The sequence below is a fragment of the Hemitrygon akajei genome, unplaced genomic scaffold (assembly GCF_048418815.1).
Source record: "Hemitrygon akajei unplaced genomic scaffold, sHemAka1.3 Scf000069, whole genome shotgun sequence".
Taxonomy (NCBI): Eukaryota; Metazoa; Chordata; class Chondrichthyes; order Myliobatiformes; family Dasyatidae; genus Hemitrygon; species Hemitrygon akajei.
The window spans coordinates 346,678-368,942 of record NW_027331955.1 but is presented as its reverse complement, the minus strand read 5'-3'; the positions used below and the strand labels follow the sequence as shown (position 1 = coordinate 368,942).

The following is a 22,265-nucleotide window of genomic DNA, read 5'->3' as shown; positions in this document are numbered from 1 at the left end:
CCCTTAATATCTGGGTCCATTCTAATTAATTCAGCTAATGGTTCTATCGCCAACACAAATAAAGCAGGTGATAATGGACAACCTTGCCCTTGTTAACTGAAATGGGGATGAAATTTGACCATTTGTCACTACTTTAGAGATATTATGAACTAGGTGAAAGATCACATAAGGTCCTTGCATGGCAGTTAAAAACAGACCAGACTTCTAAAACGACAAATGCAATTCGAACAAGAGTAAATAAAATTACTTATAAACCTTTAGAAATTAATGAAACTTTCAAGAATTTTTATTCTGAATTGTATCAATCAGAATCACAAAATGATAATGTCAAGATAGAAAGGTTTTTATCACAAATAACTCTTCCAAAATTAAATACGGAAGAACAGAAGGGATTAGATATGCTTTTTACATTAAAAGAGGTTGAAGAAGCTCTAGATAGATAGATAGATAGATAGATAGATAGATAGATAGATAGATAGATAGATACTTTATTCATCCCCATGGGGAAATTCAACATTTTTTCCAATGTCCCATACACTTGTTGTAGCAAAAAACTCATTACATACAATACTTAACTCAGTAATAATATGATATGCATCTAAATCACTAACTCAAAAAGCATTAATAATAGCTTTAAAAAAAGTTCTTAAGTCCTGGCAGTTGAATTGTAAAGCCTAATGGCATTGGGGAGTATTGACCTCTTCATCCTGTCTGAGGAGCATTGCATCGACAGTAACCTGTCACTGAAACTGCTTCTCTGTCTCTGGATGGTGCTATGTAGAGGATGTTCAGGGTTTTCCATAATTGACCGTAGCCTACTCAGCGCCCTTCGCTCAGCTACCGATGTTAAACTCTCCAGTACTTTGCCCACGACAGAGCCCGCCCTCCTTACCAGCTTATTAAGACGTGAGGCGTCCTTCTTCTTAATGCTTCCTCCCCAACACGCCACCACAAAGAAGAGGGCGCTCTCAACAACTGACCTATAGAACATCTTCAGCATCTCACTGCAGACATTGAATGACGCCAACCTTCTAAGGAAGTACAGTCGACTCTGTGCCTTCCTGCACAAGGCATCTGTGTTGGCAGTCCAGTCTAGCTTCTCGTCTAACTGTACTCCCAGATACTTGTAGGTCTTAACCTGCTCTACACATTCTCCATTAATGATCACTGGCTCCATATGAGGCCTAGATCTCCTAAAGTCCACCACCATCTCCTTGGTCTTGGTGATATTGAGACGCAGGTAGTTTGAGTTGCACCATATCACAAAGTCCTGTATCAGTTTCCTATACTCCTCCTCCTGTCCATTCTTGACACACCCCACTATGGCCGTGTCATCAGCGAACTTCTGCACATGGCAAAACTCCGAGTTATATTGGAAGTCTGATGTGTACAGGGTGAACAGGACCGGAGAGAGTACGGTTCCCTGTGGCGCTCCTGTGCTGCTGACCACCGTGTCAGACCTACAGTCTCCCAACCGCACATACTGAGGTCTATCTGTCAAGTAGTCCACTATCCAATCCACCATGTGAGAGTCTACTCCCATCTCCGTTAGTTTGTGCTTTAAGATCTTGGGCTGGATGGTGTTAAAGGCACTAGAGAAGTCAAGGAATGTAATCCTCACAGCACAACTGACCCCATCAAGGTGAGAGAGTGATTTGTGCAGCAAATACGTGATAGCATCCTCCACTCCCACCTTCTCCTTATACGCAAACTGAAGCGGATCCCGGGCGTGCCTGGTTTGTGGCCTCAGATTCTGTATTATCAGCCGCTCCATGGTCTTCATCACGTGCGACGTCAAGGCAACAGGTCTGAAGTCATTCAACTCCTTCAAAGCAATAAATCTCCAGGAGAAGATGGTTTTCAACCTGAGTTTTATAAAAAGTTTAAAGATTTATTAATTCCTCCTTTTATGGAGTTAATACATCAAGCGGAAATAACTCATAAACTTCCAGAATCTTTTTCGACAGCTATTTTAATAGTATTGCCAAAGAAAGATAGAGATCTTTTAAAGCCAACATCATATAGACCTATTTCTTTGTTAAACACTGATTATAAAATAATAGCAAAAATGTTATCTAACAGACTATCTAAATACTTACCAAAATTAATACATATGGATCAAACAGGATTTATTAAAAATAGACAATCGGCAGATAATGTAACTCGGTTATTTAGTATAATTCATTTGGCTCAAAAGAGGGAGGAAATTAGTGTGGCAGTTGCTTTAGATGCAGAAAAAACATTTGATAGATTGGAATGGGATTTTTTATTTAAGGTATTGGAAGAATATGGATTAGGGGTATCTTTTATAAAATGAATTAAAATAACTGTTGAGATAAGCTGCCGAACTAACTGCCAAGGATTCAGAAGTGCGGGAACAGGAAGAAAGGAGAGAACAGTCCAGCAGACTGAAGCTGAATCCCGAAGCTATTTATGGAGCCAGCCCAAAACGAGAATCAGGTGCCTCAATTAAGGCAGCCACTGGACCCAGGGAAAACAGGAAATCCCGGAATGAGGATCGATGAACCGGAACGCGGATTTCACGGACCGGACCATGACACTCACTCCAGTACAATCGCATGTTTATTGTGATTGTTTTTCTCAGTTAATCTGAGAGGGGGTAAGTTCAAAGGAGATGTGAGAGGCAAGTTCATTCACACAGAGATTGGTGGGTGTCTGGAATGCCTGGGGTGATGGTAGCGGCAGATATATTAGAGACATTTAAGAGACGCTGAGACAGGCACATAAATGTGAAGAACATGGAGGGAGATGGACATTGTGCAGGCACAAGGAATCAGTTTAGTGGCCATTTGGTTGCTAATTTATTTGGTTGAGCTCAACATGATGGGCCGAACTTTGTTGACGTTCTTTGTTACGTCAGTAATATTTCAATGTTATTTTCAGTTCGGTGCATTGTTTTACCGTACCGAGCTGCAGAAATCCTTTCAGCCTTTTGTCCAACTTTGCAAACTCATTCCTGATTCCCACATCACTCTCTGGGACTGGGAGCCTTTCCCCATCACCAGGTCTGAGGAACAGCGGGGAATCCTCTGTCACGGTTTCCTTCTCTGTGAGTTCTGTGATTTCCTGTAAACATGGAACGTGTTGAGTGACAGACTGAGTGAAAGAGAATGGAGAAGACATTATCTGCTCAGTGATGAAACGTCCCAGTGACTTTGATCACAGGAACAGTTACTGGGCAGCCCCTTTATCTATTCTGTAAATTACCGGGTTCGGTAATTAGCAGCAAAGCACATGACTGTGGAAATTACAAATCAGAATATTATTAGAGTCACAGAGCCCAGCAGCACTGGAACAGGCTTTTCGGCCCTTCTAGTCAATACCGACCCGTTTTTGTTTTTACTGCCAACTACCTGCATACACTTCCCATCCATGTCCTTACCCAAATTTCTCTTTAGTGTCTAACTCGAACCCACATCCACCACTTCCACTGGCAGCTCATTCCACACCCTCACCAAACTCTGAGTGAAGAATTCCCCTTCAGATTCCCGAAAAAAATTCACATTTCACCCTGAAATATCAAGTGTGACAGTGGGAGAGTGGGTCTGGAACCGGAGGAAATAGCAGAGGTACTTAATGAATACTTTACTTCAGTATTCACTATGGAAAAGGATCTTAGTGATTGTAGTGATGACTTGCAGCAGACTGAAAAGCTTGAGCATGTAGCTATTAAGAAAGAGGATGTGCTGCAGCTTTTGGAGAGCATCAAGTTGGATAAGTCGCGGGTATTGGATAAGATGTACCCCGGACTACTGTGAGAGGCGAGGGGGGAGATTGCTGAGCCTCTGGCAATGATCATCAATGGGGACCAGAGAGTTTCCGGAGGATTGGAGGGTTGCGGATGTTGTTCCTTTACTCAAGAAAGGGTGTAGAGATAGTCCAGGAAATTATAGACCAGTGATTCTTACCTCAGTGGTTGGTAAGTTGATGGAGAAGTTCCTGAGAGGCAGGATTTATAAACATTTGGAGAGGTATAATATGACTAGTAATAGTCAGCATGACTTTGTGAAGGACAGGTCGTGCCTTACGAGCCCGATTGAATTTTTTGATGATGTGACTAAACACATTGATGAAGAAAGAACAGTAGATGCAGTGTATATGGATTTCAGCAAGGCATTTGATAAGGTAACCCATGTAAGGCTTATTGAGAAAGTAAGGAGGCATGGGATCCAAGGGGACATTGCTTTGTGGATCCAGAACTGGCTTGCCCACTGAAGGCAAAGAGTGGTTGTAGATGGGTCATATTCTGCATGGAGGCCGGTGACCAATGGAGTGCCTCAGGGATCTGGTCTGGGACCCTTACTCTTTGTGTTTTTTATAAATGACCTGGATGAGGAAGTGGAGGGATGGGTTGGTAAGTTTGCTGATGACACAAAGGTTGGATGTTTTGTGCATAGTGTGGATGGCTGTCAGAGTTTACAGCGGGACATTGATAGGATGCAGAAAAGGGCTGAGAAGTGGCAGATGGAGTTCAGCCCAGGTAAGTGTGAAGTGGTTCATTTTAGTAGGTCAAATATGATGGCAGTGAAAATGTCGGGACTGAGATGAGGGGAAATGTCTCCACGCCGAGGGGGGTAAATGTCTGTAAATCCCCACCACAGAGGGCGGTGATGACTCGGTGATCGTCCTCACATAAAACAGAGGCTGGCAGATTTGTGGAGTCCCAAGGGATCGAGAAAATGAGGATCGGTAGAAGCATGCGGCTGAGATGGGAGAGTAGCCTCCATCTTGCTGATGGTTAAAGGGGCCGAATGACCTCCTCCTGTTGTTTCTCACTTAATGTTTCAGTGTTCCTGTCCAGTGAGGCCAGAGGAATTTGAATAGAAATGAGTGTTTATAAACATAGACTGATTTAAATGACAAACACGAGGAAATTTGCAGATGCTGGAAATTCAAGCAACACACACAAAATGCCGGTGGAACGCAGCAGGTTAGGCAGCATCTATAGGGAGAAGCGCTGTCCACGTTTCGGAACGTTTCAGGACTGACGAAGGGTCTCGGCCCGAAGCATCGACAGTGCTTCTCCCTATAGATGCTGCCTGACCTGCTGCGTTCCACCAGCATTTTGTGTGTGTTGACTGATTTAAAAGAAACCAGCTCATTTTCTGTGTGGGTCTGAATTGTGTGTCGGGATGGAAAGTGAATCAGAACTATAACTCTGAGAACTCTGTGACCTGGGACTGGAGGGAAAGGGATCGAGGAAGATATGGACGGAAAATCTAAATACGTATGGAAATGATATAGGGAAATAATGAAATAATGTGGGAAATGCGGCGGTGGGCAGGGCAATATGTGAAGGGCGAGGAACAGTCACCGGTCACATGGGAGACCCTCCAGCGAAATGCCGCATTTGCGGGTTTGTTTCCGTGGCCCCGCCCACCGCCTGTGACGCAAGAAGAAGCACATTGCGCATGCTCACAGGCCCGAGCCGGGCAGTGCTGTTTTTTCGCTCTTTGTGGAAGTGGGTCAGCGGTGGGTCGGGGATCGGGATCGGGATCGGGAGGGGGTCCTCGCCCCCTTGGACGGGGAGCCGGAGACGGATTATTCTCTGCGGGGCAACACCAACAATTTCCCTTCGGTGAGTATTGAAGCCGGTCCCGAGCGGGGAGGTCTGACGTTGAGTGGTGAGTTAACTTTCCCGAACTCAAACAAGAGAAAATCTGCAGATGCTAGAAATGCGAGCAACGCGCACAAAATGCTGGAGGAACTCAGCAGGCCGGGCAGCATCTAGGGGAAGAATACAGTCGACATTACCGGCCGAAACCCTTCGGCAGGACTGGAGAATAAAAGGTGGGGGTGGGGAGGGAGAGAGAAACACAAGGTGATCGGTGAAACCTGAAGGGGGAGGGGATGAACTTTCCCGAACTGGCGGCCTCGCCTCGCTTCCTTCACAGAATCTGCCGGGGTCGGTCCGGGTTGTGAGACCTTCACACCGAACCCTCTGAGATGAACCGCCGCTCAGCCCCTGTTGTTCTGGTCCTATTAGCAGGATGACGTAAAATATATTTCTATCTTGTTACTGACAGAGAATTGTATAATCTGTGTTCCGTGTGTTATCTGAATGCACTTGCCTGTGATGCTGCTACAAGTCAGTGTTTTCTGTAACTGTACCATCCCGTACTTGTGCACTTGGTAATAAATTCAACAGGACCTGAGAAATCTCAGTGAGATTTGATTAGTGATGATCACCTTGGCAGCTCGGTAGGTCGAATGTATGAGACAGTATACTGTTAAATGCAAAACCCTGAACAGTGTCGATGATCAGAGGGATCTTAGACTCCAAGTTCATCGCTCCCTGAAAGAGACTGCACAGATTGATCGGGTGGTTAAGAAGGCAAATGGCGTGGTTGTGTTTATCAGTTGAAGCATTGAGTTCAAAAGTCGGGAAGTTGTGCTGCAGCTTTATAAAACTAGTTAGACCACATCTGGAGTGTTTCATACAGTTCTGGTCGCTCCCATTCTCGGAAGGATGTCGGGGCTTTGGAATGGGCGCAGAAAAGGTTTACCAGGATATTGCCTGGATTAGAGGGCCTGAGCTTTAACGGGAGGTTGGACAAAATTGTGTCGTTTTCTCCGGAGCCGTGCCGGCTGGGGTGAGACTGGATAGACGTTTATAAGATTACCAGAGGATTAGAAGCCATGTCTCAGAAAGGCAGCATCCATTATCAAGGACCTCCAGCACCCAGGGCATGTGGTTTTCTCAATGTTACCAGCAGGTAAGGAGGTACAGAAGTCTGAAGGCTCACACTCAGTAATTCAGGAACAGTTTCTTCCCCTCTGCCATCCGATTGCTAAATGGATATTGAACCTTTGAACACTACCTCACATTTAAAATATATAGTATTTGTTTGTTGCACGATTTTTAATTTATTCACAGAAACATAGAAAACCTACAGCACAATACAAGACCTTTGGCCCACAAAGTTGTGCCAACATGTCCCTACCTTAGTTATTACTATGGTTACCCATAGCCCTCTATTTTTCTAAGCTAGTATTTCTTTATTTTTCTCCAGTGTCTCCAGGTACCTATCCAAAAGACCATATTCTACCCACCTCCACCACCGTTGCCGGTAGCCAATTCCACACACTCACCACTCTCTGAGTAAAAAAACTTATCCGTAACATTTCCTCTGCAACTACTCCCCAGCACCTTAAACCTGTGCTGTCTTTTCATAACCATTTCAGACCTGGGAAAAAGTCTCTGACTATCCACACGATCAATGCCTCTCATCATCTTATACACCTCTATCAGGTCACCTCTCATCGTCCGTTGCTCCAAGTAGAAAAGGCTGAGTTCACTCAAACTATTCTAATAAGGCATGCTCCACAATCCAGGCAACATCTGTGTAAATATCCTCTGCACCATTTCCATGGTTTCCACATGCTTCGTGTAGTGAGGCAACCAGAATTGAGCACAGTGGGGTGTGACCAGCATCACATATAGCTGCAACATTACCTCTCGGCTCCTAAATTCAATCCCACGATTGATGAAGGTCAATGTATCATATGCCTTCTTAACCACAGAGTCAACCTGCGTAGCAACTTTGAGTGTCCTATGGACTGGGACCCCAGGATCCCTCTGATCCTCCACACTGCCAAGAGTCTTACCATTAATGTTATATTCTGCCATCATGTTTGACCTAACAAAATGAACCACTTCACACTTATCTTGTTTGAACTCCATCTGCCACTTTTCAGCCCATTTTTGCATCCTATCAATGTCCCACTGAAACCTCTGACAGCCCTCCACACTATCCACAACTCCGCCAACCTTTGTGTCATCAGCAAATTTGCTAACCCATCCCTCCACTTCCTCATCCAGGTCATTTATCAAAATCACAAAGAGTAAAGGTCCCAGATATACTGTAAATGATTTAGTTGTTTATTTTTATTATTTTATTTTGGTTTTTTTTCCTTCTATAATATGTATTGCATTGAACTGCTGCTGCACAGTTTTCAAATTTCATGACACACACCGGTGATAATAAACCTGATTCTGATTCTGAGTGGACAGACAATCTATTTCTCCTGGGAGTTGAAATGTCTAATATATTTAAGGTGAGAGGAGATGTAAGCAGCAAGTTTGTTTCTTTACACAGAGTGGTGGGTAGCTGGAAAACTCTGCCTGAGGTGGGAGACCCCCTGGTCACGTGATCCCGTTTGCCCCTCCCATTTAACAGCAGATGGGCAACAGCTGTGCATCTGTTCCTGAGGTCCTGCCCTCCGGATGATGTGACACTCACTTCGCGCATGCTCTCTGTCTCCGGCCGGGCGGTGTTTTCTTTTCCGGTCAGTGCTGAAGTGCATCATCTGTGGGATCGAGGGAAGGGTCCTCACCTTCTGGGTGGGGGAGCCAGGGGTCGGGATCACTGTCTGTGGGCCGAAGATATTGCGTTCCCATCAGTGAGTATTGAGACCGATCCCGAGCGGGGAGATCCGATGTTGGCCGTGAGCCCCGAACTGAGGACCAATTACTCATTTATTTTCTGATTATCTGGGCTGGTCAAAAATGTGTCGACTTCACTTAATCTGCATTGAACGATCCAAACCTGGAGCCCAGGCTGTCTATTTCCGCAGAGCTGAAATGGGAGACCCACCAACAGGTCACATGAGGCTGTTTACCGTCGATCAGCCCTACCCTTCACTTTGTGATGCAAGATGACGTGGTGTGTGCTCAGAGTCCCCGGGTGGGTCAGGATGCTTCCTCTATGTTGTGTTGGGGGATCTGACATTGGTCACTGAGTCCCGTTAACTTCCCCCAACTCGCCACGCTTCCTGAGGCTGCTCACATTTGTCCTTGAGCTTTGTGGCTGTTGTGTCTTCTCCTGGACTGGGGTGGGTGAGAAAGGAGAACGTCCCAGGTTTTGGGGATCTTTGTTTTCACTGCCTGCTTTACCGAGGGACTGGGAAGTCTAGGGGGGAGAATGGTTTCTGTGATGTGCACGTGGCCGAGTGGTTTAGCAATCTGAAGGTCATGAGTTTGAGCCTCAGGCCAGGCAGTGTGTTGTATCCTTGAGCATGGCACTTAACCACACATTGCTCCTGCACGTTTATAGCCCAGATGGATCAAATCACCTAATCCTGTTCCTGTGTCTTATGTATTACCATGACAGAATGATGGCTCCTTCTTATCCTATATTGTTTTGTGATGTGTGAGGGACAATAAAAGATTGTCCACTGAGATGATTATATTTGGCTTCAATGTTTAAATTTCAGTGAGTTTTGTTCTTAGTAACATTAAGCAGAAATGTTTGGTTCTCCTTTTCATTGTTATGTGCTTCATTATCTCTCTGGTTAGTGTTAGACCTGCGGTGAGAGGTTTATTGGAAGAAAAACCCCAACTGGAAGCAAACCACAGCTGAAGACAAGGGAACAGCAACAAGTGAACTGGCCCGAGGACTGAGAGCATCAACTGGAGAGAACAACTCTGAATCAGCTGACTTGGAGTTCCCAGTGAGTCAGTGAGGAGGAAGTTTGGTGAGTCTCATTTACTCAAACACTGGTCATTTATACATTACAAACCTGTACAATAGAAGGTGGGAAATAGTTGGTGAGACTGAATGTGCCCAGAAGAACCATTTATGACTCTGTCAGACACAGTTGCAATCACACCAGGTCTGGTAATGTGCTTCCAGCAGCCCAGCCCTTTAAAATCACTCGCATTTTGTGGAAGTCAAATCTGGATAAAGTGGTGGAAATCGGGCAGAATCTCAAGTTGCTGGAGATCTGCACTAAAAACTGAAAATGAAGTCATCCTGACAAAATGTTATTAACCTGAATTGTAAAGATTGTTCCTCTCCCCACAGCTGTTCCTTACATGCTGAGAAGTTTGGTAATTCCAATTTCTTTTTATTATATTCACTCTGGATTGGTTTATGTTTCCTGAAATGTACCGGTTTTAATTTGGTAGTGGAAATGGCTCACTCTGTGATAGTTGAACAATAAAGTAACCACAACTTTTCCCTGCAAATTACCTTGGAGCCAATTAGTTTGTTATTCCTAGAAATGTGTTCAGTACAGTTGTTGTGAACAAGGTTTACAGAATAATCTCAGGAATGTTCGGCGTTATGTATCAGGAGCATTTGATTGTTTTGGACCTGTGCTCAATGGAGTTCGGAGGGACGGTGGGGGTGGTGGGGGGATGTTTGGTTAAGTAAACCTACCAAATGCTGAAAAGAGTGGATACAGTGGACATGGAGAGCATGTTTCCATTAGACTGTGATCTGACAGCAAAGTCTCGGAATAAAGAAGCTTCCCTTTAAAACTGAGTGGAGAAAAAAATTTGGCCAGAAGATGTCTGATCTGTGGAATTTGTTGCCACAGAGGTTGGTTGAGGCTGCCATTTGGGTATATTTATGACAGAGATTAACATATTCATGATTGCTGAACAGCTCAGGGTTGCAGGAGGAAGGCAGGAATATGGTGTTGGAATGAAAATCAGCTGTGGTTAAATGGTGGGGCAGACCAGATGGATTGAATCACCTAATTCTGTTCCTGACGGCATGATGGCTGCTCCTTATCCCATATTGTTTTGTTCTTAGTAACATTAACCAGAAATGTTTGGTTCTCCTTTTTATTGTTATTGTACTTCATTGTCTCTCTGGTTAAAGTTAGACCTGCGGTGTGAGGTTCATTGGAAGAAAAACACCAACAAGAAGCAAACCACGGCTGAAGACGAGGGAACAGCAACAAGTGAACCAGCCTGAGGACTGAGAGCATTAACTGGAGAGAACCCTTCTGACTCGAGACTCTGAGATTCCATTGATTCAGTCAGGAGAAAGTTTGGTGAGTCTCATTTACTCAAACACTGGTCCTTTAGGCATTACATACCTGTATAAGGGAAGGTGGGATATAGTAGGAGTGAGACTGAATGTGCCCATAAGTACCAATTATGTCTCTGTCAGACCCAGTTGCAATCACTCCAGGTCTGGTAATGAACTTCTAGCAGCCCAGCCCTTTAAAACCACTCCTATTCTGTGGAAGTCAAATCCGGATAAAGTCACTCAGAGACCGTACGGTACAAACTCTTTATTCCAAGCACCCGGGGCTTACTTAGTTAGTCGCTCAAACGGGAACAGTCTGTGACAGTTCCCACCAAATCCACTAACTGACTAACAATTCCCCTTACACCACAGATATATCCATCCATATACACCCCACACAAGACAGGCTGGAGCCAAAGATATAGACAATAGACAATAGGTGCAGAAGTAGACCATTCGGCCCTTCGAGCCTGCACCGCTATTTTGAGATCATGGCTGATCATCTACTATCAATACCCGGTTCCTGCCTTGTCCCCATATCCATTGATTCCTCTATCCATAAGATACCTATCCAGCTCCTTCTTGAAAGCATCCAGAGAATTGGCCTCCACTGCCTTCTGAGGCAGTGCATTCCAGACCCCCACAACTCTCTGGGAGAAGAAGTTTTTCCTTAACTCTGTCCTAAATGACCGACCACTTATTCTCAAATCATGCCCTCTCCCAGCATGTGGAACATATTTCCTGCCTCTATCTTGTCCAATCCATTAATAATCTTACATGTTGCAATCAGATCCCCTCTCAATCTCCTTAATTCCAGCGCGTACAAGCCCAGTCTCTCTAACCTCTCTGCATAAGACAGTCTGGACATCCCAGGAATTAACCTTGTGAATCTATGCTGCAGTTCCTCTACAGCCAGGATGTCCTTCCTTAACCCTGGAGACCAAAACTGTACACAATACTCCAGGTGTGGTCTCACCGGGGCCCTATACAAATGCAAGAAGATTTCCTTGCTCTTGTACTCAATTCCCTTTGTAATAAAGGCCAACATTCCATTAGCCTTCTTCACTGCCTGCTGCACTTGCTCATTGACCTTCAGTGACTGATGAACAAGGACTCCTAGATCTCTTTGTATTTCTCCCTTATCTAACTTTACACAGTTCAGATAATAATCTGTCTTCCCGTTCTTACTCCCAAAGTGGATAACCTCACACTTATTCACATTAAACGCCAACTGCCAAGTATCTGCCCACTCACCCAGCCTATCCAAGTCACCTTGAATTCTCCTAACATCCTCATCACATGTCACACTGCCACCCAGCTTAGTATCATCAGCAAACTTGCTGATGTTATTCTCAAGGCCTTCATCTAAATCGTTGACGTAAATCGTAAACAGCTGTGATAGATAGATAGATAGATAGATAGATAGATACTTTATTCATCCCCATGGGGAAATTCAACATTTTTTCCAATGTCCCATACACTTGTTGTAGCAGAAACTCATTACATACAATCCTTAACTCAGTAATAATATGATATGCATCTAAATCACTAACTCAAAAAAAGCATTAATAATAGCTTTAAAAAAAAGTTCTTAAGTCCTGGCAGTTGAATTGTAAAGTCTAATGGCATTGGGGAGTATTGACCTCTTCATCCTGTCTGAGGAGCATTGCATCGACAGTAACCTGTCACTGAAACTGCTTCTCTGTCTCTGGATGGTGCTATGTAGAGGATGTTCAGGGTTTTCCATAATTGACCATAGCCTACTCAGCGCCCTTCGCTCAGCTACCGATGTTAAACTCTCCAGTACTTTGCCCACAACAGAGCCCGCCCTCCTTACCAGCTTATTAAGACGTGAGGCGTCCTTCTTCTTAATGCTTCCACCCCAACACGCCACCACAAAGAAGAGGGCGCTCTCAACAACTGACCTATAGAACATCTTCAGCATCTCACTGCAGACATTGAATGACGCCAACCTTCTAAGGAAGTACAGTCGACTCTGTGCCTTCCTGCACAAGGCATCTGTGTTGGCAGTCCAGTCTAGCTTCTCATCTAACTGTACTCCCAGGTACTTGTAGGTCTTAACCTGCTCCACACATTCTCCATTAATGATCACTGGCTCCATATGAGGCCTAGATCTTCTAAAGTCCACCACCATCTCCTTGGTCTTGGTGATATTGAGACGCAGGTAGTTTGAGTTGCACCATATCACAAAGTCCTTTATCAGTTTCCTATACTCCTCCTCCTGTCCATTCCTGACACACCCCACTATGGCTGTGTCATCAGCGAACTTCTGCACATGGCATGACTCTGAGTTATATTGGAAGTCTGATGTGTACAGGGTGAACAGGACCGGAGGTCCCAATACCGAGCCCTGTGGCACCCCACTAGTCACCACCTGCCATTCCGAGAAACACCCATTCAGAGCTATCCTTTGCTTTCTATCTGCCAACCAGTTTTCTATCCATGTCAATGTCTTCCCCCAATGCCATGAGCTTTGATTTTACCCATCAATCTCCTATGTGGGACTTTATCAAATGTCTTCTGAAAATCGAGGTACACTACATCCACTGGATCTCTCTCGTCTAACTTCCTGGTTACATCCTCGAAAAACTCCAGTAGATTAGTAAAGCATGATTTACCCTTGGTAAATCCATGCTGGCTCGGCCCAATCCTATCACTGCTATCTAAATATGCCACTATTTCATCTTTAATAATGGACTCTAGCATCTTCCCCACTACTGATGTTAGGCTGACAGGTCGATAGTTCTCTGTTTTCTCCCTCCTTCCTTTCTTAAAAAGTGGGATAACATTAGCCATTCTCCAATCCTCAGGAACTGATCCTGAATCTAAGGAACATTGGAAAATGATTACCAATGCATCCGCAATTTCCAGGGCCACCTCCTTTAGTACCCTAGGATGCAGACCATCTGAACCTGGGGATTTGTCAGCCTTCAGTCCCATCACTCTACTCATCACCATTTCCTTCCTAATGTCAATCTGTTTCATTTCCTCTGTTACCCTATGTCCTTGGCCCAAACATACATCTGGGAGATTGCTTGTGTCTTCCTAAGCAAAGACAGATCTAAAGTACTTATTAAATTCTTCTGCCATTTTTCTGTTTCCGATAACAATTTCACCCAATTCATTCTTCAAGGGCCCAACATTGTTCTTAACTGTCTTCTTTCTCTTCACATACCTAAAAAAGCTTCTACTATCCTCCTTTATATTCCGGGCTAGCTTGCGTTCGTACCTCATTTTTTCTCCCCGTATTGCCTTTTTAGTTAAGTTCTGTTGTTCCATAAAAATTTCCCAAGCATCCATCCTCCCACTCACCTTAGCTCTGTCATACTTACTTTTTTTTAATGCTATGCAATCTCTAACTTCCTTTGTCAACCACTGTGGCCCCTTTCCCCACTTTGAATCCTTCCTTCTCCTGGGGATGAACTGATTTTGCACCTTGTACATTATTCCCAAGAATACCTGCCATTGCTGTTCCACTGTCTTTTCTGCTAGGATATCTGTCCAGTTAACTTTGGCCAGCTCCTCCCTTATGGCTCCATAGTCTCCTTTGTTCAACTGCAACACGGATACCTCTGAGCTGCCCTTATCCTTCTCAAATTGCAGATAAAAACTTATCATATTATGATCACTACCTCCTAATGGACCTTTACTTAAGATCGCTGAACAAATCCTTTTCATTACATAACACTAAATCCAGAATAGCCTTGTCCCTGGTCGGCTCTCGTACAAGCTGTTCCAAGAATGCATATTTACTACATGACAGGCTGGAGCCCCTAAAGACAAACTACAAAATAGTCATAATGGTTTACACACACAGTACAGACTGAAGCTGTCCTATCTCTACATGTGATTGTGCAAGGAGATAAGCATCTTGAAACCCTAGCTAGCTACCCGCAAGAAGAAACATGGCTCAGCACATCGGTTGATCATCAGCAGTTTCTTTCAGAAAACCTGGCTGCTATTGTTTAATGAAGTGTCAACCATTTTACAGACTTTATCATTCCCTCCTTTTGATCATTACATTACCAACAACACAGTAACTTTTTACAGAGAAGGCAACTGACGACAGCATTGACTTATCAGTGGGTAAAGACAGTGTACAACAGTAATTGTAACAAAGATATGTACAACTATTAGGACATAATGCAGTATCATGCCCCACATATTACCAAACAGGCCTTCAAAGATCACCATTTCGACCCTTTGGTGAACCCGTGTAAATCCTGCCCTACTTTCCTGATGCTGTCAGTCTCCTTTGCAGTGTGCTCGGAGAGGGGTGTAATGTTAGTAGATTCATCAGGGATATACGTGCAGCATTCTGTGTCAATAACAGCACAGGTTCCCTCTTTCTCAGCTGGGATAAACTCTAAAGCTGTACGATTCTGTAGGACTGTTTGCCAGATTGCAATCATTTTAGTGGATATTTCTGTTACTTGGGCCTGTGTTTCTGACAGGGCCCCTGCAGTATTGTGGCCAGCTCCTCAAGTGCTGTATCCAAATCGATTATCTGTCATGAATTCCTGGCTACTCCATAGGAGAGAAAAGTAATCATCCAAAATCAATCAGTCTCAGTTGTTCCTCTCCGCTGCTGGGCACCTGCAGGTATGGCCAGGATGCATGTTTCCCAGTATTGGAAGTTCCGTTTGGTGGGGGCCTGAGACACCATTGCCCAAAACACTGACAGCCACAGTCATCTCTGACTGGACCACAGGTCCTCATCTCAATTCCCCGGGTGTTATTTGAGAAAGCCCAGGCTGACAGTTCCTCACTCTGGTTGAGCGGGATTACTGACATTGGAAGCATAGTTTTACCATGCTGTGGAATTTCAGCACAAACCCAGCAGGCCCCTAGTTCTACCTGTTTGGCATAGGTATGACAGAAAGACAGAAATGCGTTAACATGGGTGCACCCGGATGCTGGGGTGAGCCCTCTCAAAGACATAAACTTGAACACCAATACACAATAGGTGCAGAAGTAGACCATTCGGCCCTTTGAGCCTGCACCGCCATTTTGAGATCATGGCTGATCATCTACTATCAATACCCAGTTCCCGCCTTGTCCCCATATCCATTGATTCTGCTATCCATAAGATACCTATCTAGCTCCTCCTTGAAAGCATCCAGAGAATTGACCTCCACTGCCTTCCGAGGCAGTGCATTCCAGACCCCCACAACTCTCTGGGAGAAGAAGTTTTTCCTTAACTCTGTCCTAAATGACCTACCCCTTATTCTCAAACCATGCCCTCTGGTACTGGACTCTCACAGCATCTGGAACATATTTTCTGCCTCCATCTTGTCCAATCCCTTAATAATCTTATATGTTGCAATCAGATCCACTCTCAATCTCCTTAATTCCAGCGTGTACAAACCCAGTCTCTCTAACCTCTCTGCGTAAGACAGTCCTGACATCCCAGGAATTAACCTTGTGAAATAACGCTGCACTTACTCTACAGCCAGGATGTCCCTTCCTTAACCCTGGAGACCAAAACTGTACACAATACTCCAGGTGTGGTCTCACCAGGGCCCTGTACAAATGCAAGAGGATTTCCTTGCTCTTGTACTCAATTCCCTTTGTAATAAAGGCCAACATTCCATTCGCCTTCTTCACTGCCTGCTGCACTTGCTCATTCACCTTCAGTGACTGATGAACAAGGACTCCTAGATCTCTTTGTATTTCTCCCTTACCTAACACTACACCATTCGGATAATAATCTGCCTTCCTGTTCTTACTCCCAAAGTGGATAATCTCACACTTATTCACATTAAACGTCTTCTGCCAAGTATCTGCTCACTCATCCAGCCTATCCAAGTCACCCTGAATTCTCCTAAAATCCTCATCACATGTCACACTGCCACCCAGCTTAGTATCATCAGCAAACTTGCTGATGTTATTCTCAATGCCTTCATCTAAATCGTTGACGTAAATCATAAAAAGCTGTGGTCCCAATACCGAGCCCTGTGGCACCCCACTAGTCACCACCTGCCATTCCGAGAAACACCCATTCAGAGCTATCCTTTGCTTTCTATCTGCCAACCAGTTTTCTATCCATGTCAATGTCTTCCCCCAATGCCATGAGCTTTGATTTTACCCATCAATCTCCTATGTGGGAATTTATCAAATGTCTTCTGAAAATCAAGGTACACTACATCCACTGGATCTCCCTTGTCTAACTTCCTGGTTACATCCTCGAAAAACTCCAGTAGATTAGTAAAGCATGATTTACCCTTGGTAAATCCATGCTGGCTCGGCCCAATCCTATCACTGCTATCTAAATATGCCACTATTTCATCTTTAATAATGAACTCTAGCATCTTCCCCACTACTGATGTTAGGCTGACAGGTCAATAGTTCTCTGTTTTCTCCCTCCCTCCTTTCTTAAAAAGTGGGATAACATTAGCCATTCTCCAATCGTCAGGAACTGATCCTGAATCTAAGGAACATTGGAAAATGAATACCAATGCATCCGCAATTTCCAGGGCCACCTCCTTTGGTACCCTAGGATGCAGACCATCTGGACCTGGGGATTTGTCAGCCTTCAGTCCCATCACTCTACTCATCACCATTTCCTTCCTAATGTCAATCTGTTTCATTTCCTCTGTTACCCTATGTCCTTGGCCCATCCATACATCTGGGAGATTGCTTGAGTCTTCCTTAGTGAAGAGAGATCTACCATACTTATTAAATTCTTCTGCCATTTCTCTGTTTCCCATAACAATTTCACCCATTTTTTTTATTATCAAAAAATATTCAGGATAGTGTGAAAAGTGTGGAATATAAAGCAAGAATACTGTCAGATCATTCCCCTTTGATAATGACAATGATAATGATGTATAAGGAGGAATCAATCTATAGATGGAGATTTAATTCAATTTTATTAAAACCTCAAGATTTTTGTGATTTTACGAAAAAACAGATAAATTTTTTTTGGATACAAATTTACATTCAGTTGTGGATGAAATTGTATTATGGGAAGCGATGAAAGCATATTTAAGGGGTCAGATTATGTTATACATCTAAAATTAAGAAGGAATACATGGCAGAAATAGATCAATTGGTAAAAGATATTATAAAGTTAGAAAAAGAATCTCAAAGATATAAGACAGAAGAAAAACGAAGACAACTTGTTAATAAAAAACTACAATAGAATACACTCCAGACATATCGTACAGAAAAAGTATTTATGAGAACTAAACAGTGTTACGTATTCAGGCAACAATAATTATAGATGAGTTAGACAAGGGTTTTCATAACAAATAACACGTTTATTAAACACTGAAAACAAACCCCCTCAAAAGTAAACAAACTGAAACAATGACCCGAATCCAGCTGCTGGCAGCTGCTCAAACAGTTCTTAATAGCTTTGCAGTCCCAAACAGTCTTTAAAGCAGTATTGAAAAGAACACAGTTCTTTAAAGCGATATGCCAAAAGAAAACAGTTCTTTAGAACGATATGCCGAAAGTTCACAAGCTCACGGTACTTTTAAAAGGAGAGACTTTTTTTAAAGCGATGTAAATTCTCTTCCACGTCGATGTCCTTCGATTCCCAACGTCGAATTTTCCCACGTCGAATTTTATCAAATATAACGGTTTAAAGGTACTGACCTCTTTTCCACACTATTCTCAATCTCCCGCTATTTCCAGCGGAGACTATCACGAGAATAGTAAACGAAATTCTTCCGAATGAGGATCAAACAAGGTCGAAATCAATCCACCGTCGAAAATCGATTTTCCTCAATTTGCATCTTCCAAACTTCTCTTCACTCTCCATTAGCAAAGAAACCGTTGGCTCTGACCTTTTAAACTTTAGGCATTATATAAAACTTCATTTTTAACTAAACTGCGTCATCACATTAAATCACACAGTGATATGAAGTCATCTTGGCAAATCCAGCCACGAACTGCCCCACCTGACAGGGTGGGTCTTCCTTTTATACCCTGTAGAAAAAACCTGTCACATGACCTCTACTGGCGGGAAAATGACATCACTCCACCATTACCTCATGTCCAGTATACCTTCAACCCCAGTCACGTGACAAGGGTATCACTGTCATGTGTCACGGGTACGTAACACCTACCTCCAAAAAAAACATTTTTGGTCTGTCAAGAACAATTACTTACAAAAAAAAACAAATGTATAAATCATATAACATACACAATATACAATACCATCATATAACATCTTACAACATACAATACAGAAGGAGTGTTACAGTAAAAAAAACCACTCCAAAAAAATTACATTGTACATTCAACATCGAGATAGACAATCAGCAACCACATTATCTTTACCTTTAATATGAGTTATCACAATATTGTACTCTTGTAACATCAAACTCCAATTTAACAATCTTCTGTTTTTGTTTTTCATCTTACTCAGAAAAACTAACGGATTATGATCAGTGTAAACAATAAGTGGTTTTTGAGTTGTACCAACATATACCTCAAAATATTCCAAAGCTAAAACAAGAGATAACAATTCTTTCTCTATTGTTGAATAGTTTCTTTGATGCTTATTAAATTTCTTAGAAAAGTATGCTACTGGATGATCAACCTCATCACCCTCATTCCTTTGCATCAACACTGCTTCCGCAGCTTCATCACTAGCATCCACAGCTAATGAAAAAGGTTTTGCAAAGTCAGGTGCCTTAAGCACAGGTTGTTGACATATCATTGTTTTCAATTTTTCAAATGCTTCCTGACAAAACACCGTCCACACAAACTTCACATTCTTCTGCAGAAGGTTAGTTAATGGAAGGGCAACATTAGCAAAATTCTTACGAAATTTTCGATAATATCCTACCATTCCCAAAAATCTTCTGAGAGTTTTTTTCCCCGTCGGAGTGGGAATCTCTAAAATTGCCTGAACTTTTGCCTGAACAGGAGCTACCTTACCTTGACCTACAACATAACCAAGGTAAGTCACAGTAGCATGTCCAAATTCACTCTTGGCTAAATTAACAGTTAAGTTAGCTTTTGAAAGCTTTTCAAACAATTTCTCCACCGCAATTATGTGTGCCTCCCAAGTATCATTTCCTGTCACTAAATCATCAATATAAGCATCAGTATCTTTCAAACCCTGAATCACAGAATTAATCATCCTCTGGAAAGTACCTGGGGCATTCTTCTTCCCAAATGGAAGAACATTATACTCATATAACCCAGATGGAGTTACAAATGCAGAAATCTCTCTACCTCTGTCCGTTAATGGAACACACCAATAACCTTTCAATAAATCAATCTTTGTAAGGAACTTTGCTTTTCCAACCTTATCTACACAATCATCTACTCTAGGAATTGGATATGCATCTGTTTTCGTTACAGCATTCACCTTCCTATAGTCCGTACAAAACCTAATACTACCATCAGGTTTTGGCACCATAACACATGGCGAACTCCAATTCGAGTTAGAATGTCTAATAATATCATTCACTAACATGTATTCAATTTCTTTCTCAGCAAGTTCACATTTTTCCATGTTCATCCTATATGGATGTTGTTTAATAGGTTTGGCATCTCCAACATCTACATCATGTGAAGCTATAGTAGTCCTTCTCGGAACATCTGGAAACAAATCCTTATACTTAAAAATCAATTCCTTCATCTGTTGTTTCTGCTCTAGCTGTAAATGTGCTAATTTCTCATCCATATTTTCCAAAATGGTCGAATTAGGTAACCTAACAGAAACAATGTTAGATTTAGAATGAAAGTCAGATGAATCATCTATCATGCTCCCAGTTAAATCCAACTCATTCTCACTAACCACAACAGTCACAGTATCAGATTGTTTCTCAAAATATGGTTTAATCATATTTATGTGGCAAAGTTGTGTTGACCTTCTACGATCTGGAGTTTTTATTACATAATCCACATCATTGATTCTAGACACAATTTCATAAGGTCCATGAAATCTAGCTTGTAAAGGATTTGTCTGCACTGGGAAAAGAACCAACACCTTATCTCCAGGCTTAAACATCCTCATCCTAGCTTCCTTATCATACCAAGTTTTCATTTTCTCCTGAGCCAACTTTAAATTTTCCTTGGCTAAACTACAAACTTTATGTAACCTGTCCTTAAATTTCAAAACATAGTCCAACAAATTAGTATGCACTTCCTTACTAATCCACTGTTCCTTCAATAAAGCTAAAGGTCCTCTAACTCTATGTCCAAACACAAGTTCAAATGGACTAAAACCTAAAGATGCCTGTACCGATTCCCTTACTGCAAATAACAGTAAGTTTATACTCTCATCCCAGTCACTTTCATTCTCCACACAATATGTCCTAATCATATTCTTGAGAGTAGAATGAAACCTCTCCAAGGCACCTTGCGATTCTGGATGGTATGCAGACGAAGTGATTTGCTTAGCTCCCAATTTATAAACTATCTGTTGAAACAATCCAGACATAAAAGTACTACCTTGATCAGTTTGTATTTCCTTAGGCAATCCAAAATAAGTAAAGAATTTTATAAGAGCCTTCGTCACAGTTTTAGCTTTTATATTCCTAAGTGGTACTGCCTCTGGAAACCTAGACGAAGTACACATGATAGTCAACAAGTACTGATAACCAGTTTTTGTCTTTGGTAATGGACCAACACAATCTACAATAACTTTAGAAAACGGTTCACCAAATGCTGGAATAGGTTGTAATGGAGCTACTGGTGTAACCTGATTTGGTTTACCCACAATTTGACAAGTATGGCACGTCTTACAAAACATCGCCACATCTTTTCTTAGACCAGGCCAGTAAAAATGTTTTAAAATCTTGTCCACAGTTTTCCTTACCCCTTGATGTCCACCTAAAGGCACACTATGAGCTAAAGTCAAAATCTCATTCCGATAAACTTTAGGAACAACCACCTGATTAACAACATTCCATTCCTCACTTGCAGGAATTGTAGGCGACCTCCACTTCCTCATCAACACTCCTTTTTCCAAGTAATATCCTACTGACACCTTCTCAATTTCACTACCTAGTAAAGCTTGTTCCCTTAATTTTATAATCTCAGGATCTCTATTCTGCTCTGCTATCATCTCCTTCTGAGACAGAGATAAATCTTCATAGTCAGACTTACTCCCAGAACCTTGTTCAAACAACGAAGGTAAGAAAGTCTCTGACACATCCTCAAAACTCAAATCCTGAGTTGAACAGTCATGAGTAACAACCTCATTCTGCACATCAATTTTTTTAGCCATAGCTCTAGTCACAACACAGGAAGAATCTGTGTTAGAATTCACCTCTGGTTCCTCTGACTCCATTGTCAAATGCACTTCAGGAAAAACTTGTCCACCTGCCAAGTCATTACCTAACAATAAAGAAATACCCTTCACAGGTAAGCTATGCTGTAATCCTACTTTAACAAATCCTGTAACTAACCCTGACTTTAAATTTACTTTATGTAAATGTACAGGCATAAAATCACTTCCAACACCTCTTATGTGATTTACCTCACCCGTATCAC

The 22,265-nt window shown here is 42.6% G+C and overlaps 2 protein-coding genes across 5 annotated transcripts in view; one reads left to right on the top strand and one right to left on the bottom strand.

Moving 5' to 3' along the window:
• The window catches only part of LOC140722104 (NACHT, LRR and PYD domains-containing protein 3-like), a 421,136-nt gene that overhangs the window by 227,312 nt on the left and 171,559 nt on the right, over nucleotides 1-22,265 (bottom strand). The gene's annotated exons all lie outside the window — the stretch shown is intronic.
• Nucleotides 5,468-22,265, top strand: part of LOC140722068 (uncharacterized) — a 41,069-nt gene continuing 24,271 nt past the window's right edge. The window contains exons 1-3 of one of the 3 annotated variants that reach the window (XM_073036865.1): nucleotides 5,468-5,599; nucleotides 9,326-9,498; nucleotides 10,632-10,806. The gene's annotated coding sequence lies outside the window, so the exon portion shown is untranslated. Of the gene's footprint in view, nucleotides 5,600-9,319; nucleotides 9,499-10,631; nucleotides 10,807-22,265 lie in introns of all 3 variants that reach the window. The other 2 variants (XM_073036866.1, XM_073036864.1) reach the window with 2 other exon arrangements.